Source organism: Phyllobates terribilis, unplaced genomic scaffold (genome assembly GCF_046119375.1).
Source record: "Phyllobates terribilis strain yellow unplaced genomic scaffold, ASM4611937v1 Scaffold_2__4_contigs__length_985480577, whole genome shotgun sequence".
Taxonomy (NCBI): domain Eukaryota; kingdom Metazoa; phylum Chordata; class Amphibia; order Anura; family Dendrobatidae; genus Phyllobates; species Phyllobates terribilis.
In genome coordinates this window covers 888,759,123-888,782,371 of record NW_027362762.1, presented here as the reverse complement: position 1 = coordinate 888,782,371, position 23,249 = coordinate 888,759,123, and the positions used below count along the sequence as shown (strand labels likewise).

Here is a 23,249-nt window from a genome sequence, read left to right as displayed (position 1 = left end):
CTTAAAGAAAAAAAAACACGAGGCTCTGTGCTTCTTCTGAATATTTTTTGTTTACACATGACAATTAATTTTATCTTCCAGGTGTTTAAAGTCATTCTCAACGTCTCTGAAGTATTTTTTCTATGTCAGACTCCTTTTTCAACAACCGGGTTCGATGGCAGTCTGTAAATCATTAGGTCACTCCTGTTGAGCACCACATAAAATATAAAGTGTTTGACATTGTGATTGTGACCTTCCTTCGGGTTATTATTATTATTAATGTCTAGAAATTTCTACTGAAGAACATACACCAGATAATATAGTAAGAGCATCATACCGGAAATTTCTGTTTAATATTTATAATCTTACACTCATTGTGCCTAATGTATAATTCTATATGGATCTCCCATTAATAAGCCAGTATTACCAAACTCTTCAGAGATCCCCGAGGTCTCATTCAAAATGATTTACTATGCAAGAATTCTCCAAAATGGTGCTCCTGGGAGCTGTCATCATCACAGTGACAGGTTAAATGTCTCACAGATTTAATCAAGTGCTTTCTTCAGTTGATTAAATTGTAGTACATTATGAGGTGGGCGCAGCTTGCTATCAATTATCATTTCTCCTATATAAGATGCCTGTTACCAAGGCTAGTAGCCAAATCAAGGAGAAATATGATAATCTTTCTTCTTGCCTCATTCTCCAATCTAGTGGGTCATTTTTTGGAGAAACACAGTTTTTACTGTAGTTTTTTCTTATACGTACCTCCATCCTGCCGGTACTTGGTCTTTCAATCACATTGACGTGCATCACTCAATATGTGGTGAGGTGCAGTGAAAGGAAAACTTGGCTGAGTTCCCACCTCCAGTAGGGGTACATGCCTGAAAAATTATGCATTATTATGTTTGCTCTGTCAGCACCATTATCATCTATGGCCCCATCGGCGCATACCTCCGAATCCTGTTTTGCGGGGGATTCGGACATAAGCCCTGTTGGGGCAACTGAATGGGTGCCAAAACACAATATGAAAGCACCCTTAGATTAGTTGGAGTCCGACACCCAGCACTACTACTCATCAACTGTTAGCTACTCAGGCAAGTCTCTGTTCACAGTCTAGTGGCCGCTTCTAGATACTGCATGTTATCTCTAATTCATTGGAAAGTGTACAGTGTACAGAGCCATGCTGTTCTGACATTGAACATTGTTTATATCATGATGCCACCAGAACAAATAAGAGCTGATAAGTGGCAGTGTCCAGTGTCAGACCACTACAATCTGAGATTGATGGATGGGCAGGTCATCAATTTTTTTTAGTTCCAAAAAATCCCTTTAAGTATTAGCTGACTGTACTGGAGTTGTACACTTTCTAAAAGATATTTACAAACTAAGTGCTAGATGGACGAGTTGGCTTAGTAATATAATAAGAATGCAATGTATATAGCCATTGCCAGTCCTAAAATTACACAGGTCAAATCAGATAGCACTACTAAAAGGGGATTTATATTAATTTTATAACCTCATTTTTTTTTTCTACATTATTTTTATTTTTAAATAAATTCTCTTTTATTAATTAGGTATGGACTGATGGATTAATTGTGCTGTCCATTGTTTTTTACATTTTTTCTCCCTTTTTTTGTACTAATGATGGTTCTAATTATGTATTCCTATAATGGTGGTGGTTCTGGTTCTGTATTCATGTACTGATGTTTGTTCTGGTTCTGTATTCCAGTAGTATTAGTAGTTTAATCCTGTACAGATGTAGCAATCCATAACTTGTCAGATAACATGTTAAATGGCTATGTTAATAAAGTTTATGGCATTTATCAAGTTAAAGATTACTACATCTGTATTTATGTTAGGGGCAATAAATAGTTGTATTTGATGGCACTTGATGCTGCCTCTTTTGCACTACTGTGCAACAGGCAGAGTACTATAGAGAAGTAGTAAATAGTCTTAGCAATCAGATGATTGCAGGCTCAAGTACCTTAGAAATAAAATAGTGAAAAAAATGTTTGAATCACCCCAAACATTACATATACCATGGAACACTGTGAAGACTGTCATCAAGAAGTGGCTTAAATTTGGCACATCAGTGACATTACCTAGAACTGGATGTCCCTCAAAAATTGCTGAAACAACAAGAAGAAATTGGGTCGGTAGGCTGCCAAGAGGCCTACAGCAACATTAAAGGAGCTGCAGGAATTTCTGGCAAGTACTGTGTACTATATGTGACAATAATCTGCCAGGATTTTGCTTTGGGGTTGTTTTTCAGCATCTGGAACTGGGGCTTTAATTAAGATGGAGGGAATTATGAACGGTTCTAAATATCAGTCAATTTTGCAACAAACCTTTAGGCCTCAGCTGACGATGAGAAGGAACTTCACTTTTCAGCACGACAACTATCCTAAGCATGCCTCCAAACTAACAAAAGTTTGTTAGGCAATCCCGGCATATGTTGCGGCAGTCTAACAGACACGAGACATGCAGCATAAGGCGACGTGAACATATGTTTCGATCACGCAGAAGATACCAAGTAAGCACCCGAGCATGCTCGGATAACACCTTATACGAGCAAATTCACGCAACACTAGTGGGTAGACCTGAAGAGGGCGCTGTACACAAGAGATGCACACACAATCTGTCAGATTTAGACCTACTGCAATGGTGGGCAAAGATTGCCAATTCTAGATTTGCCATGCTGATAGACTCCTATCCCAAAAAAAACTGAATACTTTCAGAAATTCAATGGGTACTTCAACAAAGTATTAGTTTAGGGAGGGGTGTGCAACCATATTATTTTAGTTCTCTATTTTTCTTTTACATTCAATTGGATGTATAGAGATAAAAGGTGATATTAAAGGTAGAAAAATTTCTGAAATTATTCTTCTCGGTATGATTTTTGACATGTCAAAAACCTTTAATTTTAACAGGGGTGTGTAGACTTTTTATATTTATTGTACACATTTTTCAACATAATTTCCCTGTCTTTCAATACACTTTGTCCATTTGTCAATAAGCTTTTGTATTCCTTTATTAAAACATATATTTGGGCTGAGCTGCGAGCCACGAGTCCACTGCTGTCTTCTCGTCCTCATCGTATGTGAATCATCTTCATCTTATCAGGCTATCACCTGTTTGATTCCCTAAAAATCACTATTTCTGAGGACCAAACAGGTGATAGTCCGAAGGAGCAAGATCAGGAATATATTGAAGATGCTTTAACACCTTTGTCATCAGTCGTGGATGTGGAGGGGCGTCCAACTCCTTCTTCATGGTTGACGATTGTGAAACCTCCTTGAACTTCTCTATCCAGTCATTCTGACTTCTTTGAGACAAAACATGTTCTCCATACTGTGCACAAAGTCTTCAATAAATATCGACACCGCACACACCTTCAGACTGCAAAAAATGAATCACTGCACACTTCTTTCTTGCAAATCACAAGTGGGGCAGCCATTGTGTTTCACATCGCAGTCACAAATAAAGTCACTGATAAAACAATGGGGCCAACAGAGTTATTAATATAACTGGAAAGTGGAATTTTTTTACTCACCCTCATAAAATCAGCCTGGAGGACATCCCTGTATTGAATTGTTTAGGCAACTGTATGGAAGTGTTGTTTGGTGAACTTACAGGAATATTATTACAGAAAGTACTAAAAAAGATTCCTTAGAGGATGATCATTCTGTCTTAAAGTAAATGGAAAAGTTGTGGATGTCAGCATGCTGTGTGCTAGCACTACATTCCCCACAATCTATTTTATTCATTGATTTAGAAACCAGCAGCTTTCATGAATGAAATGTAATGTTGTGTACACCAGCAAGGCAATATCTGGGTATTGACTGTAACTAGTTTCCACTGAAACTTGATGAATCATTTGTGTGTAGGTGACTGTCCCACTTTAACCAGTAGAGGTGCTTTCAGGTAAAGGAAGATTTGGTAATTGATGGTCTCATACTATAAATAGATGTGTTGCATCAAATCCACCTTGTCTGTGGAAATTCACCAAACAAATCAAATTAATGAAATTGACTGATTATTGATTACCAAGGTACTTTTGGCTTCTCTCTGAAGATAATAAAATAGATTATCCTGAAATTTCAATGAAATGTGTGTACCCTGAGTTCAATTCCTGATGTAAAATTATACTTAGAATATTATTTCTGCAAACAGTATGGGGGAGATTTATCAAATCTAGTGCACAGAAATGGAGAAGATACCCATAGCATCCAATCAAATTAAAGCTCTCATTTTGTAGGGTCGAGTTTAAAATTAAAAAAATGTAAAAAAAAAAACAATCAGGCTGCTTTGAACAGTGCTTTTCCCATGCACTCATCTTGATAAATTCCCTTCTATATAGTATTTCTAGTGTTTTGGCATTGTCTATACTGTCTCACTTTATTTAGTTACAAGGCTATTCACAGCTTTACTTTGCAAACAATCAATGAATATTTTCAGTAATGTCATATTGTTTCTTTCTAGATGCATATAAATAGAATCAGCACTGGAAATTGGAACAGATTATAATTCTTTTGAAATGTACAAAGCGAAAAAGACCAAAAAGAAACACAATTATACAGACAGGAACAATTGTTCTCAACATCTGACCTTACAACAGTGACAAAATGAAGGTATGTTAATACTGTTAATGTTAATGATTTAAATGCTATATACATCTCCACATAGAATTTGTTTATTGCTCATTTGCTTACTAAATGTAACCTTAAGCAATTTTCTAAACATTATTAATTAAAAAGTGTCTAGCACTTTGCCCATATAGCGTGTCTGTAATAATTTAACTAGCTTTTGCAAAAATGTAAAAAATCCATCAGAGCTCCTGCTCCTGGTTCTGATGGTTCTCTCTGGTCTTTCAATTTTAGAGCTAGCAGCAAGGATGGGGAGGTACACATGGCAAAAAGCATGGAGTGCAGACAGGGGAAAAAGCATGTAAAGTTTCAATGAGGGTAGAGAAAACAGGCTGAAAAAAGTAATAAGGGTTCACTCACACTGGTGTATAAATTGGACGAGTGCAATCCAATAAAAAATCGGATTGCACTCAGACCAATGTTATTCCATGAGGCAGTGCAGATCTGCATATTTTTTCTCAGCTGATTCGGCATGACAATCTGCTGTTTGGTGTTGCAGACTGGCAGGAGTGGTCAGGAATAGTGATGAGCGAGCATGCTCGCTACTGCTCGGTGCTCGCCCAAGCATCTCACTGCTCGAGATGCTCAGTGCTCACCGAGTATTTCTGGGGTTGCTCGGCGGAAGCTTGGGTCTCCTCCCTGCATGTTTGGCTCTCTTTACAGAGCCAATGAACAAGCAGGGATTGCCTGCCACTCGCTGTAATGCCGTAGCCATGTTGGTTGTGGCATTACAGTGATTGGCTGCCCGCACAACGTCATCAGGTCTATATCAGACCTGGCGCCACCATGCTCATCACAGTCACTCCGGAATCAGACAGTGTAGGGAGAGGTGCTGCTGAGCTAAGGAGAGATTTGCTTGTTTCTAGTTAGTGTAGGTGTACCAAACAATATTAGAGACACATATCCATCTCAACAAACAGTCCTTCTGAGGACTAATCCATCTGCAGAGATGTATATATCAGACTGCAGTGCATATAGCACAAGAGGCTCCAGTCCAGTTCTGTCTGCTGCTGCTGTTAGATATTTCTAGAAATAGGCCCATGTCTCAGGGGCCAGGAATAATTTTTTTTTGGATCTTAATCCTCATTATTTGCTTAAGAAGCAAGCCAGAGAACACCGCTGTTCTGCACCATTTGCTTGTTGGCACTGAAAAATACAGCCAGGCACTTCCCATATTACAGCGCTAAAAATCCAGCTATTTAAAATTGTGGTTTGTCCGTCACATGGATCACATATAATTGCGCTGAAAATATTGCCATTTCTGGCATCCATTAAAAATTTGTTTCAGTGTGTCAGTGAAGAAATTGACACCAGTTTGCTGTTCAAAATAGTTAACTACAGGCCAGGTACTTAAAACCGTGTTTTCTCCGTCACACGGATCACATATAAATTCGCTCCAAATTCAGTCATTTGTAGTGAGCATGGAAGATATTGTCCTCCATTTAAAATGGGCAAGGCACTTGGCAAGGGACGGGGAAATAGTGCCACAACAAACACCCACATCTTCTTGCTCAACCTTCCTGTCCCAATTAATAGGGGACTGCAGAACAACACTATTGAACACAGAGCAGTGTGAAAAGGTTATTAATTGGATAGCAGATAATGCTTCCAGTCACTTAGCCACCACCACCATCACCTTGTCTTTCATACGGTCAAGTCTCAGTAGCTGTGAGTCTGGACCGCATATTCCTCACCCTGTACCTCCTTCCTCCTACCATGCTGAGTGCCCGGAGACAACTGATCCCACACTTTGACACTCTGAAGAGCCATTCACTTTTCCATTTATAGATTCAGGCCTCTCGACCAGTCCACTTGAAGCGGGGCAAGAGGAGATCGCATGTAGCGATGCCCAAATATTTCAGCAGCCACGGTCACACGAAGGCAACAGCGGGAAAGTGTCACAAGAGGTGGACGAAGAGACACAATTACCAGAAAGTCAGGAAGAGGGCCAGAGTGCGGAAGTGGAAGACGAGGTGGTGGATGATATAGTAACTGACCCAACCTGGCAGGAGGACATGCAGAGCGTGGACAGCAGCACACAGGGGGAGGGAGGCAGAGCACCCCAACAGGCAGGAAGTAGCAGTGTGGTGGCTGCGGAAAGATGGCAGGCAACCGTTCCCCGTAACACCAACACAAAGTAAGTTGCCAGTAGAACTGTTAGGTCTTCCCGAGTCTGGTTGTTTTTTAAAGACTCTGCAGATAACCCCAAAAAGGCCATTTGCACCACCTTCCAGGCCAGCATCAGCAGGGGAGGCAAAACTTCCAGCCTGACTAGCACCAGCATGATCAGGCACATGGCAGCAAAGCACCAAACTTTGTGAGCTGAACCCCAGGGTCCAGGAATAGTGTCTACAGGTGGCACCACTGCTTCTTCTGCTGTTGTGCATGCAAGCCAATCTCCTGTCCATGGTGCATGCGAACATGCCTCCTGCCTTGTACCTGTCATTGCACACTCTCAAGTAGCAGCATCAGGAAGCACATCCACGTCCTTGTCCCAGCGCAGCGTTCAGTTGTCCATACCCCAGTCCTTGGAACGCAAGCGCAAATACGCAGCCAACGCCCCACACAGGCCACACTACTATATTCGCACATTTCACAACTTCTTGCGCTAGAAATGTTGCCTTTTAGACTCGTGGAGACGGAAGCATTCCTCAACCTGACGGTGGTGGCCGTCCCTTGCTACTTGGTCCCCAGCCGCCACTATTTCTTCCGGTGAGCTGTCCCCGCATTGCACAAGCATGTGTCCCAAAACATTAGCTGTGCCCTCAACAACACAGTTACCGGGAAAGTCCACCTAACCACGGACACGTGGACAAGTGCTTGTGGGCAGGGACGGTACATGTCGCTGACGGCACACTGGGTTAACATAGTGGAAGCTGGGACCCAGTCGGACCTTGGGATGGAACACTTCCTCCCGACGCCAAGGATCGCAGGCCCTAGGTCAATCAGGGTTACCCCAACAGTCTACATCTCCTGTACCTCATCCTCCTCAGCCTCCTCCTCCTCTTCAGCCTCCATCTCCAAAATGACCACATCAGTCACAAGCTGGAAGCACTGCAGCATTGCCTCAGGCAAGTGGCAGAAGGCTGTGTTGAAGCTATTATGCTTAGGTGACAAACCGCACAATGCTGAAGAGTTGTGGACAGCTCTGAAAGAGCAGGCAGATCTGTGGCTCACACCGTTCAACCTACAGCCAGGCCTGGTCATGTGTGACAATGGCCGGAACCTGGTGGCGGCTCTGAGGCGAGCTCACGCACGTACCATGCCTGGCCAATGTGATTAACCTCGTGGTTCAGCGATTTCTCAAATCCTACCCAGAGCTGCCGGATCTGCTTGTCAAAGTACGCCGCCTGTGGGCCCATTTTAGAAAGTCAGCTACAGCTTCCGCCGCCCTCATCAAGCTTCAGCAGCGCTTGCAGCTTTCGGTTCACAGACTGGTGTGTGATGTCCCCACACGTTGGAACTCTACACTGCAGATGTTGGGAAGGATTTGTGAACAGAAGAAGGCAGTTGTTGAGTACCAGCATCAACAAGGCCGTCGGTATTCAGTTCAGACTCCACACATAAGACCTCAGGAGTGGACATGAATGTCAGACATATGTACGATCTTCCAAAACCTTGAGGACTCCACCAAGATGATGAGCGGTGATGACACCATAATTAGCTTCACCATCCCAATTCTCTGTCTTCTGAAACCCTCTCTGCTCACGATCAAAGAGGATGCATTGCAGGCGGAGCACTATGAGATGGAGTAAGAAACCTTACAGGGTGATTACACACAGCCCAGGCTCATCTCATCCCAATGTGGATTGGGTGACAATGAGGAAGAGGAGGAGGAGCTAGTTTAATGTGCTATAGACGTTACTACCTGCACAGCTGTCATACCGTCTGTTCAGCGTGGATGGCCTGAGGACAGGGAGGAGGAGGAGAGCATGGTCAGTAGTCCTCTTGGTGAGGACATGGAAGTCTTGCCTGTTAGCAGTCTGGCACGCATGGCTGAGTTTATGTTACGATGCCTATCCCATGACCCTCGTGTTCTCAAAATTTTGGATGACAGACATTACAGATTGGTGACACTTCTAGACCCACGCTATAAGGAGAACTTTCTATCTCTTATTCCCAAGGCGGACAGGTCTACAAAAATGGGGCTGTACCAGAAGGCCCTTCTGCGGAACTATTAAAAAAATTCCCATCTGAAAACACTGGCGGCAGAGGTCACAGTTCGATGGACAACCAAGGTGCACAGCTGAGAGAGACATAATTCCACTCCAGCAGAAGCAGGGGAACACTGTCAAAGTTCTGGGAGAATTTTCTCAGCCCCTCCCATCGCACAAGCCCTGAGGCGCGGGGTACTCTCACACGGAGTGCAAAGTTTGGGAAGGTGCTGAGGGAGTACCTTGCCGACCATACCAACATCCTCCGTGATTCCTCTGTGTTTTAAAATTATTGGGTATCTAGGCTGAACACGTGGAATGAACTGGCTCTCTACGCCTTGGAGTTCCTGGCCTGCCCTGCCGCCAGCGTTTTATCAGAGCGGGTTTTTTGTGCCACTGGTGGAATTATAACTGATAAGTGCATCCACCTGTCAACTGAAAATGCTGACAGGCTGACTCTTATAAAAATGAACAAGAGCTGGATTGGACCAGACTTCTCAACACCACCGAATGATAGCAGCATAACATAAACTCAAATCCGTGTCTTTTTTTGGGAGGTGTATTCCCATGCACCTTTTCACACCCACACATGGGTATACGCTTCCTGATTTTGGCTATTTGCTCTTGTCCTCCTCCTTCTCCTTCTCCTCATCCTCCACCACCATATCACAACGGTGACCGTGGTCCGTGATGCAACACCCACATAATTTTTTTTTAAAGGTTGTTTATGATGCCCATAAAAATACAATTTTATACAGTGTGTAAACATTTACCCACCAGGGGTAAATGTTTGTCAGCCCATACACTTAGTGCATGGGCATTACAAGTATAGGAGACCTGCTTCTTTCTTTTGGGAACATTTTTTTAGGAGGCCCTCCTCCACGTCTCTTCCAAGGGGCATTGGAGTGCCTCCCAATTTTTGTCAGCCCTTGCATTCACTGCATAGGCCAACAATATGGGAGACCCACTTCATAATAATGGGAACATTTTTTATGAGGCCCTGTACGTCTCTTCCAAGGGGCATTGGAGTGCCTCCCAATTTTTGGTAGCCCTTGCATTCACTGCATAGGCCAACACTATGGGAGACCCTCTCCTTTCTAATGGGAATTTGTCATTACTGTGGCCCTGCTCTATGTGTCTTTAAATTCTTAGTGGGGTTTTTCCTAAATTTGGTCAGCCGTTGGACTGGACTCACTGCATACCCTATAACTGTATAGCAGACTCTCTCCTTTCTAATGGGAACATGTCTTACTCGTTACTGTGGCCCTGCTCTCTGTGTCTTTAAATTCTTTTCTTAGTGGGGTTTTTCCTAAATTTGGTCAGCCATTGGACTCACTGCATACCCTATAACTGTAAAGCAGACTCTCTCCTTTCTAATGGGAACATGTCATACTCGTTACTGTGGCCCTGCTCTATGTGTCTTTAAATTCTTAGTGTGTTTTTTCCTAAATTTGGTCAGCAGTTGGACTCACTGCATACCCTATAACTGTATAGCAGACTCTCTCCTTTCTAATGGGAACATGTCGTACTCGTTACTGTGGCCCTGCTCTATGTGTCTTTAAATTCTTAGTGGGTTTTTTCAAAAATTTTGGCAGCCCTTGCAGTCACTACATACGCAATAACAGTATAGGAGACCCACTTGTTAATAATGGGAACAACAAAGTATAACCGGCTGATGGCTCTCTAACAATAGCGAGGGCCGACTGCTGGTCTTTTAAGAATAGTAAGGGCCACCTGATGGCCCTATAAAAATAGGCTTTGTGACTTTCAGAGTCCCTCTATCATAATTGAAACAGGTTGTGTTTGATGATGTGTCACACACCACATTGCCAGATAAGGTTGTAAAATATTAAAATGACAATTCCCGGTGAACGCATTTGTCTTAAAAAATAACGTTAGTATAAAAAGCATAGTCACCAATGTAACCTCAATGTAATCACATTGTTCAGCTCCTGCACCTTCTCCTCCATCTCCGAAATGACCACATCAGTCACAAGCTGAAAGCAATGCAGCACTGATTTGGCCAAGCGGCAACAGGCTGTGCTGAAGATAACATGCTTAATGCTTAGGTGACAAACCGACCAGCGCTGCTGAGTTGTTGAAAGCTGTAACAGCAGCCTGATCTGTGGCTCTCACCACTGAACATACAGCCAGGCATGGTCGTGTGTGACAATGGGCGGAACCTGGTGACGGAGAAATGACAGCCGGAGTAGATACGGTTTCCCTCTATGCCAGTCCTTTCACCGAGCTAAAGAATATGGCTGTGGTGAAATACAACTCCCACTGAGAAGCTGTTTCAGATTGAAAAACATTGGGCCCACCAGAGGATTTGGTTCTGAGGGCTCACCTTTCTCCCCCCGCTCAAGAGCCCCATAGCAGCTGCAAAGTTAGCGCTATCATGTACTCTCCTGATGTAGAAGCCAGGGCACACCAGAGGATTCTCTGGTGGGACCGTCTAACCCTGCTGAGAAGCAGTCCTGGCTAAGAAAAGTGTGTGGGAAGGTTCCCGGACACTCTATGGCTGCTTTTTTACTGTGGTGGAAACCCACGCTAACACGGGGAGAACATACAACATCCTTGCAGATGTTGTCCTAGCTGGGATTTGAACCTAGGATCCCAGGGCTTCAAGGCTTCAGTGCTAACCTCTGATCCAATGTGCTGCCGTTCACCCTCTGATATCTAACAGGCTGGAGAAACTTGCACCTACTGCCACTATATCTTCAGCTCATTTGTGAGAAACTAATGTATCTGGGCAGCTACTCAGTCTACCAAATAAAATTCCTGAGAAGGAAATTTGGGGTGGCTTCGCTACTGGTACTGGGGGCGGTGCTAACACCATAGCGTCGTACCATATTTTACTGGAAATATTCCAGGCTGGTAGGAGGTAAGCATATTCCCACAGAAAAGTAACAGCAGTAATGTTCAGGGACCCACGCTTGTAGAAGGCGGAGACAACATCGGGAGAAAGAGTGGTGGCTGGGGAGCAAATATGGACACGAGGCATGAGGTTGTGAAAAGCTTCCACCTCCACGAGCCTAAAAGGCCACATTTCAAGTGAAAGCAGCTTTAGAGGATTTCCTGGGAGAAATGGCAGCTGGAATAGATATGGTTTCCCAAGTCCTTTCACCAAGCTAAAGATTATGGCTGTGGTGAAATACAACTCTCAGCAAAAAAAGCTGTGGACTGGCTCCGTACCGCCATTGGCCACATTCACCTGTCCACGTATTTGTGGTTAATCGATCCTTCCCAGTAAGTGTACTGGGGAGGGCACGGGTAATGTTGTGGGACCCGTGTTTGTGGAAGGCGGAGACGATACCGTGAGAAATAGTGGCGTCTGGGGACCGAGTATGGACACCCAGCCGCTGCCAGCTTGAGGTTGTGAAAAGCTTCTGCCTCCACGAGCCTAAAAGGCCACGTTTCAAGTGAAAGCAGCTTTTGAGGGCTTCCTGGAATAAATGACAGCTGGAGTAGATATGGTTTCCCAATACCTTTCACCAAGCTAAAGAATATGGCTGTGGTGAAATACAACTGAGCAAAAAAAGCTGTGGACTGGCTTCGTACCATCCCTGGCAACATTCACTTGACCACGTGTTTGTGGGTAGCGGTCCTTCCCAATAAGTGCACTGGGGAGGGCACGGGTAATGTTATGGGACCCATGCTTGTGGAAGGCGGAGACGACACCAGGACAAATAGTGGCGGCTGGGGACCAAGTATGGATACCCGGTCGCCGCTGTCATAAGATTGTGTACAGACCTCCATGAGCCTAAAAGCCCACGTTTCAAGTGCAAGCAGCTGTCAAAAATTTGGCAGTACAGTATTGCGGCCTGTGGGTGGGTGGCTGGCTGGCTGCATACTTGCGCTTGCATTCCAAGGAATGGGGTAGGGAGAACTGAACACTGCACTGGGACAAGGACATGGACGGTGATTATTGCAAGTATGCAATGACAGGTGCATGGCGGGAGGCATCTTTGCATGCGTCAAGGATCACTTATGATGTGCACACTTTTAGGCAGTGACCTGGGAGTCAGAGATGCTTCCAGGGGTCTTCCCCATGCTGTTCCCATGTCTTTTCAGCACTGTATGCATGTGTCTGATGTTGTGTTACACATCACATGGCCAGATAAGGTTGAAAAATGTTAAAATGACATTTCCCAGTGAATGCATTTGTCTTGGTTGAAAGCAATGCAAAAGTGCAAAAACGCATCAAAAACACTACGTGTGAAAATAGCCCAAGGTTTTGAGGAGTATTTTTGCTTTTGGTTATTTATTTTGCCTTATATACAAGTCATTACCCTGGAAATGATGTTCCTTAACATATTTCCCAGGAAAATCCATTTTGGTTTCGTTTTTGTATGTTTTATTGTGAGTCCCTAAAAGTGGCGTAATACCTCTGACAACATTGTTGACAGCAGTGACCTGGGAGTCAGAAATGCTTCCAGGGGTCTTCCCCATGCTGTTCCCATGTCATTTGAGCACTGTTCCTATCGATTTGGGAAATTTTTAGGCTCTCTGCAGACCGCTAGGGGGAGCCGCCTGTAAAATGCTCAAGTTTCCCATAGACTTACATTCGGCTCGTTGCTCGGGTCGAGCACCCGAGTATTCCAATTTGCTCGACCCGAGCAATGAGTACCCGAGCATTTTATTGCTCGCTCATCATGGGTCACGAAGCCTGTGTCAGAACCAAGAGGGCAGGAAAAGTACAAAATTAGAATACGAAAGAATTTTTAAAACACAAGCTAAGATCAGAGCAAGGAACAATGATACAAAAAGCAGCTAAACAGACAGGAATGAACCAGAGAAGCACAAGACTATATCTGGCAGCTTCCAGCAGCAAGCTGGAAGCTTAAGTAGGAAGTGGTGCTCTCCAATTGGCTGGGGCAGATAGCTGATAACTCAATCTGGACAGCACACACACCCATACTGTCAAACTGGATGGCACTGCAAGTCCCAGCCATCCTAATCTAAAAGGCTAGACAGAACCTGCACCACCCAGAACTTCTGGCTCCAACATCTCTTCTATCATGAGTGCTGCCTGAAGAATTAATACGGTGGCGCCTTATTATAGAAGAAGGCATCACAGGAGTAGGTCCTGGTGGAGGTATGACATCAATGCTAAGGATCAGAAATTAGCGGATCTGTTAAAATTTATATTCGCCAACTTCGTCGAATGTTACCCAAAGGATTTGATTTGCAGTGAATAAATTCTCCGCAAGTCACATAATTAGAAAGCCTCTATTTGCATGGAAAATATGTGCAGAATTCTCTGAATTCCCCTAGGAGTCTACTGAACTTGTTTTGAGCACTCTAATGCAAACACAGCCAGCCTTTTTAATGTCCAAATTATGTTAACCTACCTACAAATTTACCCACACACAGCAGTATCATACTTTCTGGGTTAACATATATTGTATTAATGTTCCAAAAATTATCCCTTTTTGTGAGCAGATGCATTCTGTGTTGTAATTTTTTAATCGGCAGTGCAAACAGAAGAAAATGTTACTTTGCTAACATGGGGAGTGTAAACTTGATCCCTGTTTGGGAAAATCAAAAGCTTAGCACTTTGCTAAACAAAGAAGCAATAGCTTTTTCACAAGCCATTTAAAATATATCCTTTCAATAAGGGACACAAAACAAGAGTACCGATTTGAACATGAAAAAGTTATTGTTTCTCAATTAGTATTGAAAACTTATCATTTGGGGATTCTGCAGCTTGTTTGTTAATCACAAAATGATTAGGGAATTACAAAGGCTTTCTATCAAGCTGTCCAAAAATTATCCAAACTGACCAAATTGTTGTTATCAAGCATTTTAAAAAATTAGCCTTATTTTGGGAGCTTTTCATGTTTGTGCAATTTTAAGGGAGTACATTTTCCAGAAACAACAGTACTGTCTAGTGTCTAGCACTATGAAACACAGAGGGTAACCAGTTGATGTGTGGCTGGCATAGCTGTGCAATGGCTTTAGCAGGAACAGCACAGTAGTGAGTTAGAATAGGGCAGGCAAATGGATGTGTTGGAGTTTATAGCCAGAAATGGCAGCCCCAGCAGCAGTACAGCAAAAAGTTTGTGGCTGACATGGCTGTGCAGTAGCTGTGGCAGTATCAGTACACTAGAGAGTTAGGATGGGGCAAGCATTCAGTGACACACTAGATATGAATTTAGAATTTGGTTTTAGTTGAAAAATTAGCAATGAGGGGTTTAATCCCTGCTTGCACTGTTTGAAAAAAATGTAGCTATAAAAGGTGCTGCTACTGCAGTGTATCATAGATCAATCAATTCACAGTGACTATAAACCTATAGCAGTTTCCTATTTATGACTTGAATATTGGATTTCTATTTACAGATTGAGACTTTCACTCCCATTTTCATTCTGATACATCAGCATTGAAGTAGTAGTAGTACACCACAATTGTATTAGGCCTTTTTCTATCCTTATGCTGTGGGCGCTGAGCTCCTATCCAGACACAGTATAAGCATACCATAGCATTCCTTGGCTGGTCCATATATCTTACACTGGCTATGATAGCCACCCTGATGGCTGGGCTAGACCACATGGACTGATTACTGCAGGGCATTTTGGGGACAACCAAGCAGCTGTACCTGAGCCATTAACATGCTTGCTGAGTCTTCATCAGTGTATGAAATGTCGCCGAGAATATTTTATTTTTTTTAACAATTTTCATGAATCAAATAGCAGAGTGTTTGAATTTGCATGGAGCCGTGTATTTCAGGGAATTTGTGTCAAACTTGATCATCTGCTGATCTATCTGCTCATCTCAACTAAGGATCCGTGCACATGACAAACTGAGAATTTTCATTAAGTATATAACATATAGAGCCTGATTCATTATATCATTTGCGTCTGTTTTTTGTTTTGTTTTTCGTGTTTAGCACCTTTTTTTGATTGCACCAAATTCTTCTATCTGCACCTTTTTGATGTCTAATTTATGTGTTTGTCTGTTTGTATGTTTTTTTATCACTAATACATTGCTGAGTCGGCTGTCAGTAAGTACCAGTCACCCGCAGTCAGTATGTACTAAGCTGTGACTGAAGCAGCGCCAACCGTACCTCCATGACTGAAAGCCGGAGGTTACCAGGAGGAATAAAGCTAATTTCCTCTGGGCAGACGGGCTTTTTATGCTGCAGTCGAATAGCTTTAGAATGGTTTTAACCTGCAGTTTAACCCCATGTCTGCAGGTTAATGCAGAATTCACTAACCATCTAATTTACATGGGTGAAGTAAATTTCAGGAGAAAGAATTCAGCAGGTTGAATTTCAATGGCAGCTCCCTTTGATTTCTCATTAGATAAGCTGTCACCAGAGCTTGGATGAGTGGAATGTGTATGGGAGGGTTGAGTGGAATAAATGTCAGTTGACCGTTATTTAATGTGTAGTTGCACCTTTACACATCATAGCCCTAGTTCATCATTTACGTTTTTTATTAAGACATTTTTCTTTTTTGTAACGTGGTATTTGTTGCTATTTTTTTGCACCAAATTCTTCAATTTTGCACAAAGTCAGAAATGTGCTTATTTTGTGCTACACATTTTGCAAAATGTCACAAAAATTGCACCAAAATAACTAATATACTACTTAAATATACTCCTGGAGGTGATACAGCTGGAAATCACAAACTCTGCCCACAACAGTGAACATAAAAAAGGCAAACACATATAAAATAGATTTTAAAAAAGGTGCCAACTGCAAGAAGAAATAGGTGCAAATTATCTCATTTCTATCAATCCATCTATCTACTACCATGTTTCTCTGAAAATAAGACAAGATCCTATATTATTTCTTGCTCCGAAAGATGGGTTGAGGCTTATTTTCAGGGGATATCTTTTTTTTTGTCATGAACAACAATCCACATTTATTCTTGAACAAAGACATCAATGCTTATTCAAATATAATTGTGTCATGACATTCTGGAACATCAATATAACTCTCCAGATCCCTGAATTCCATCATGAATTTCTTGAGATCTTATTTCCTTTTTCCATGTAAAACAATCTATTTTTTACACATGTAGACATAGAATGATGGGGTTACAATGATCACTAATAGATCATTCTGTCCCCATACATATCATGTTATCGGCATCACATCTCCTACTTAAACCGGGCCATGTTATACTGGCATTGGCAGGCCAGAATTAATGTACAGGGCAACTGTAGTAAGATGTACCTAATTCATTAAAAGGCACACACCACTCTATAAATTAAGAATCTTACAAGCGCCATTCACCTCTGGCAGAAATGTACATATACATGTATGTACAATTGTACACATGTATGTACACTGCACACTGCACATACATACACATGTATACAGTGGGTACGGAAAGTATTCAGACCCCTTTAAATTTTCCACTATTTGTTTCATTGCAGCCATTTGGTAAATTCTAAAAAGTTCATTTTTTTTCTCATTAAAGTACACTCTGCACCCCATCTTGACTGAAAAAAACAGAAATGTAGACATTTTTGCAAATTTATTAAAAAAGAAAAACTGAAATATCACATGGTCATAGGTATTCAGACCCTTTGCTCAGACACTCATATTTAAGTCAAATGCTGTCCAGTTCCTTGTGATCCTCCTTGAGATGGTTCTAATCCTTCATTGGAGTCCAGCTGTGTTTAATTAAACTAATAGGACTTGATTTGGAAAGGCACACACCTGTCTATATAAGACCTCACAGCTCACAGTGCATGTTAGACCAAATGAGAATCATGAGCTCAAAGGAACTGCCCAAGGAGCTCAGAGACAGAATTGTGGCAAGACACAGATCTGGCCAAGGTTACAAAAGAATTTCTGCACTACTAAAGGTTCCTAAGAGCACAGTGTCCTCCATAATCCTTAAATGGAAGAAGTTTGGGACCACCAGAAGTCTTCCTTGACCTGGCCGTCCAGCCAAACTGAGCAATCGTGGGAGAAGAGCCTTGGTGAGAGAGGTAAAGACGAACCCCAAGATCACTGTGGCTGAGCTCTAGAGATGCAGCAGGGAGATTTGAGAAAGTTCCACAAAGTCAACTGTCACTGCAGCCCTCCACCAGTCGGGCTTTTATGGCAGAGTGGCCCGACGGAAGCCTCTCCTCAGTGCAAAACACATGAAGGACTCCCAGACTATGAGAAATAACATTCTCTGGTCTGATGAGATGAAGATAGAACTTTTTGGTGATAATTCTAAGTGGTATGTGTAGGAGAAAACCAAGCACTGCTCATCACCTGCCCAATACAATCCTAACAGTGAAACATGATGGTGGCAGCATCATGCTATAGGGATGTTTTTCAGCTGCAGGGACAGAACGACTGGTTGCAATTGAAGGAAACATGAATCTGGCCAAGTACAGAGATATCATGGATGAAAACCTCTTCCAGAGTGCTCTGGACCTCAGACTTGGCCGAAGATTAACCTTCCAACAAGACAATGACCCTAAGCACACAGCTAAAATAACAAAGGAGTTTCTTCAGAACAACTCTGTGACCATTCTTGACTGGCCCAGTCAGAGCCCTGACCTAAACCCAATTGAGCATCTCTGCAGAGACCTGAAAATGGCTGTCCACCAACGTTCACCATCCAACCTGACGGAACTGGAGAGGATCTGCAAGGAAGAATGGCAGAGGACCCCCAAATCCAGGTGTGAAAAGCTTGTTGCGTCATTCCCAAGAAGACTCAAGGCTGTACTAACTCAAAAGGGTGCTTCTACTCATTACTGAGCAAAGGGTCTGAATACTTATGACCATGTGATATTTCAGTTTTCCTTTTGTAATAAATTTGCAAAAATGTCTACATTTCTCTTTTTTTCAGTCAAGATGGGGTGCAGAGTGTACTTTAATGTGAAAAAAATTTACTTTTTAGAATTTACCAAATGGCTGCAATGAAACAAAGAGTTAAAAATTTAAAGGGGTCTGAATACTTTCCGTACCCACTGTATATACACATACACTGCAAATACAGTACAGACCAAAAGTTTGGACACACCTTCTCATTTAAAGATTTTTCTGTATTTTCATGACTTTGAAAATTGTACATTCACGCTGAAGGCATCAAAACTATGAATTAACACATGTGGAATTATATACTTTACAAAAAAGCGTGAAACAACTGAAAATATGTCTTATATTCTAGGTTCTTCAAAGTAACCACCTTTTGCTTTGATGACTGCTTTGCACACTCTTGGCATTCTCTTGATGAGCTTCAAGAGGTGGTCACCGGAAATGGTTTTCACTTCACAGGTGTACCCTGTCAGGTTTAATAAGTGGGCTTTCTTGCCTTATAAATGGGGTTGGGACCATCAGTTGTGTTGTGCAGAAGTCAGGTGGATACACAGCTGATAGTCCTGCTGAATAGACTGTTAGAATGTGTATTATGGCAAGAAAAAAGCAGCTAAGTAAAGAAAAACGAGTGGCCATCAATCCTTTAAGAAATGAAGGTCAGTCAGTGCGAAAAATTGGGCAAACTTTGAAAGTGTCCCCAAGTGCAGTTGCAAAAACCATCAAGCGCTACAAAGAAACTGGCTCACATGAAGACCGCCCCAGGAATGGAAGACCAAGAGTCACCTCTGCTTCTGAGGATAAGTTTATCCGAGTCACCAGCCTCAGAAATCACAGGTTAACAGCAGCTCAGATTAGAGACCAGGTCAATGCCACACAGAGTTCTAGCAGCAGACACATCTCTTCAACAACTGTTAAGAGGAGACTTTGTGCAGCCGGCCTTCATGGTAAAATAACTGCTAGGAAACCACCGCTAAGGACAGGCAACAAGCAGAAGAGACTTGTTTGGGCTAAAGAACACAAGGAATGGACATTAGACCAGTGGAAATCTGTACTTTAGTCTGATGAGTCCAAATTTGAGATCTTTGGTTCCAACCACCGTGTCTTTGTGCGACGCAGAAAAGGTGAACGGATGGACTCTACATGCCTGGTTCCCACCGTGAAGCATGGAAAGAGGAGGTGTGATGGTGTGGGGGTGCTTTGCTGGTGACACTGTTGGGGATTTATTCAAAATTGAAGGCATACTGAACCAGCATGGCTACCACAGCATCTTGCAGCGGCATGCTATTCCATCCGCTTTGCAATTAGTTGGACCATCATTTATTTTTCAACAGGACAATAACCCCAAACACACCTCCAGGCTGTGTAAGGGCTATTTGACCAAGAAGGAGAGTGATGGGGTGCTACGCCAGATGACCTGGCCTCCACAGTCACCAGACCTGAACCCAATTGAGATGGTTTGGGGTGAGCTGGACCGCAGCGTGAAGGCAAAAGGGCCAACAAGTGCTAAGCATCTCTGGGAACTCCTTCAAGATTGTTGGAAGACCATTTCCGGTGACTACCTCTTGAAGCTCATGAAGAGAATGCCAAGAGTGTGCAAAGCAGTCATCAAAGCAAAAGGTGGCTACTTTGAAGCACCTGGAATATAAGACATATTTTCAGTTGTTTCACACTTTTTTGTTAAGTATATAATTCCACATGTGTTATTTCACAGTTTTGATGCCATCAGTGTGAATGTACAATTTTCATAGTTATGAAAATACAGAAAAATCTTTAAATGAGAAGGTGTGTCCAAACTTTTGGTCTGTACTGTATATACACATGTATATGTACACACATACACACTGCACACCAGCCTGTCTTCAGCTCTAGATTCCTACAGTTAAGAAACCTTTGGCGAAATCCTGGTCACATGACGGTGATGTCACCAAAGGTCTTTAAGCAATCTTAACCTCAGAATAGAAACACTGGGGGCCCCTAAGAGAGTGGTGGCCCTGAGAAATTGCCCAATTTTCTCTTCTTCTCCCTAATGCCGGCCATGCATACCGGGTTGTCTCCTGTTCAGTTCCTCTAGACTCCTGCAGTTAAGAGACCCTCTGTGGCATCATGGTTGCATGAATATGAAGTCACCAAAGGTCCTTAAGAAGTCTTAACCTCGAAATATAAATGCTGGGGGCCCATAAGAGAGTGGGGACTTTGAGTTTGACTCCCCTTAATGCTGGCCCTGACTTTAACTAGCGCTTATTCTTGGAGTAGGGTTTATATTTCAAGCATGCTCCAAAAATCCTGTAAAATCATGCTGCGGCTTATTTTCGGGGTAGGTCTTATTTTCTGCCTGTCTATCTATCTATCTATCTATCTATCTATCTATCTATCTATCTATCTATCTATCTATCTATCTATCTATCTATCTATCTATTTATCTATCTATCTATCATTATCTATCTGTTTATCTATCTATCATCTACCCTTTATCTATATATCATTTATTTGCTATATCTATCTAACTATCTCTTATCATCTATCTAATCTAGCTCAAATCTATCATCTATCTTTCTGTTTATCTAAATACTTAACATTGTTTGAATTTATTGTAACATTTCCCTCTCAAATTTTTTTTTCCCTTTGGCACCACAGGTGTCCAAATTTATGTCCCTATAATTATCATAATTTCCAAATGAGGTACTTACATTTTCTTTCACCTGAATTTGAAAGCAGTGACATCAAACCAGCATGCGTGCATAATGGGAAATTTCACACATAAACAAGACAATTAAGTGAGGAGATCTTGCTCAAATGAGTTCATTATCTAGAAGAGCTGTCAGACACAGACAGAGCATTGCCACATTGCCTTTACTCCCATTAATTTGGTTATAAATTGCTGCTCGATGTAAATATATAAGACATTTAGTAAACATTTTAAAAGAACACAATCAAAAAATATTTCTTATTTGCATTATTAAGAATTGACTTGGAATGATTATTTTTCCATGTGAATTATTAATAATGAGTGTTGAGCGAGCACTTAAATGCTCGCGTGTTCGAAGCTCGGGCCGAGCTCGCCGTGATACTCGGGTGCTTGACCCGAGCAACGAGCCCAATGTTAGTCTATGGGAGACCCGAGCATTTTTGCGGCGGCACCCCTGGCAGTCTGTAAAAAGCATAAAAAGTGCCCAAAACGATAGTGACAGTGCTCAAATGACATGGGGACAGCATGGGGATCGCCCCAGGAAGCATTTCTGACCCCCAGGTCACTGCTGTCAACAACGTGGTCAGAGGTATTAAGCCACTTTTACAGGCTCACAATAAAACGTTCAAAAACGAAACTGAAACTGCTTTCCTGTGAAATATGTTTGTTAGAACTCTCCTGTTAGGTTTTTTCTATTTTGCTGGTCACATGACCATTTTGCCTATTTAATCCTGCTCCGCCCTTCTGGCCATGCTGGACTTCATTGTAATTTCTACTCTTAAGCTAGCCAGGTGCTTTGTAACCTTTCTCAGTCAGTTTAGCTAGGTCTTTTGACCTTTATGTTCTTTGTTGTGTGTTTGTCTTTTTACTGCTACAATTTCTGCTAGGAGGTGTACATCTTTCTCCCAGTCCCTAGTTCTTATAGGGATCCCTCCCTCGCATCTATAGGTCTTCGTTCAGTCTAGCTGAGGACTTTAGCGGGTCTGATCGCAGGATCAGGTTCCCCGTTACATCGTAGGGATCTAGCTTAGTTCTATTGTAGGGACAGATCTCCTGTCTTTCCTTAGTGCTTGTAGCCTATCATAACAGTAAGTCCAGCCCAAAAATATCTCTAAGGAAAGACCTCCAGTTTCCATCATGGTGTCGGTTCAGGATTTGGCTCAACGCCTGCAGGGACTCTCTCTGGAGGTGGCCGAGCTCCAACAACATGTGAGTAGCTGATCTGGAGCGCATTTTGTGGAGCCAAAGGTACGATTGCCTGATTTATTTTTTGGTGAACAACAAGATTTTTTTTCCTTTAAAAATGCTTGTTTATTGTATTTTCATTTGAGACCCAGATCCTCTGGTGATGAATCACAGTGCATAGGGTTCACAATGTCACTTTTGCGCAAAGAACCTCAGGGATGGGCCTTTTCTCTCCAACCTAGTGATCCGTGCTTTAGATCAGTGGATAGTTTTCATTCTGCTTTGGGGTTGTTGTATGATGATTCTGATCGTGTCTCATCAGCTGAGACGGAATTGAGACTTTTGAGACGGGGATCATGTAATGTGGAAAATTATTGTACTCACTTCCGTCGGTGGTCTGCTCAGGTGGGGTGGAACGATTCAGCTCTGAAAAGTTTGTTTCTTGCTGGGCTAGGTGAAAGGGTTAAGGATCTGCTTATTGCTTATCCTACACCTGGAAACTTGCAGGAGGCAATGCAATTAGCTATACGGGTTGACAGGAGACTGCGTGCAAGGGTTAATGAGAGTAAATCCTTTGCCATGTCAGCTCCTAGTCTTGAGAGGGTCTGTACTGACATTGGAGAGCCGATGGAGATTGGGGCGATGTCACCCAGCTCTCAGGAAAAAGACCGCGGGTTTTCTGAAGGTTTGTGCTTTTATTGCAGAAAATCTGACCATTTCATTAAGAACTGTGTGCTTCATATGAACAAAGAAAAAAAAAAAAGGTCAGTTACGCCCGTATAGCCTGTTTAAACACTAAGGGGGTATTTCTTTCTGCTACTACTGC

General features: G+C 42.5%; 1 protein-coding gene across 1 annotated transcript in view; it reads left to right on the top strand.

Annotated features, from left to right (window-relative positions):
* The window catches only part of HTR1F (5-hydroxytryptamine receptor 1F), a 663,252-nt gene that overhangs the window by 551,151 nt on the left and 88,852 nt on the right, over window positions 1-23,249 (top strand). The window contains exon 2 of the mRNA XM_073668206.1: window positions 4,462-4,610. The gene's annotated coding sequence lies outside the window, so the exon portion shown is untranslated. The remainder of the gene's footprint in view (window positions 1-4,461; window positions 4,611-23,249) is intronic.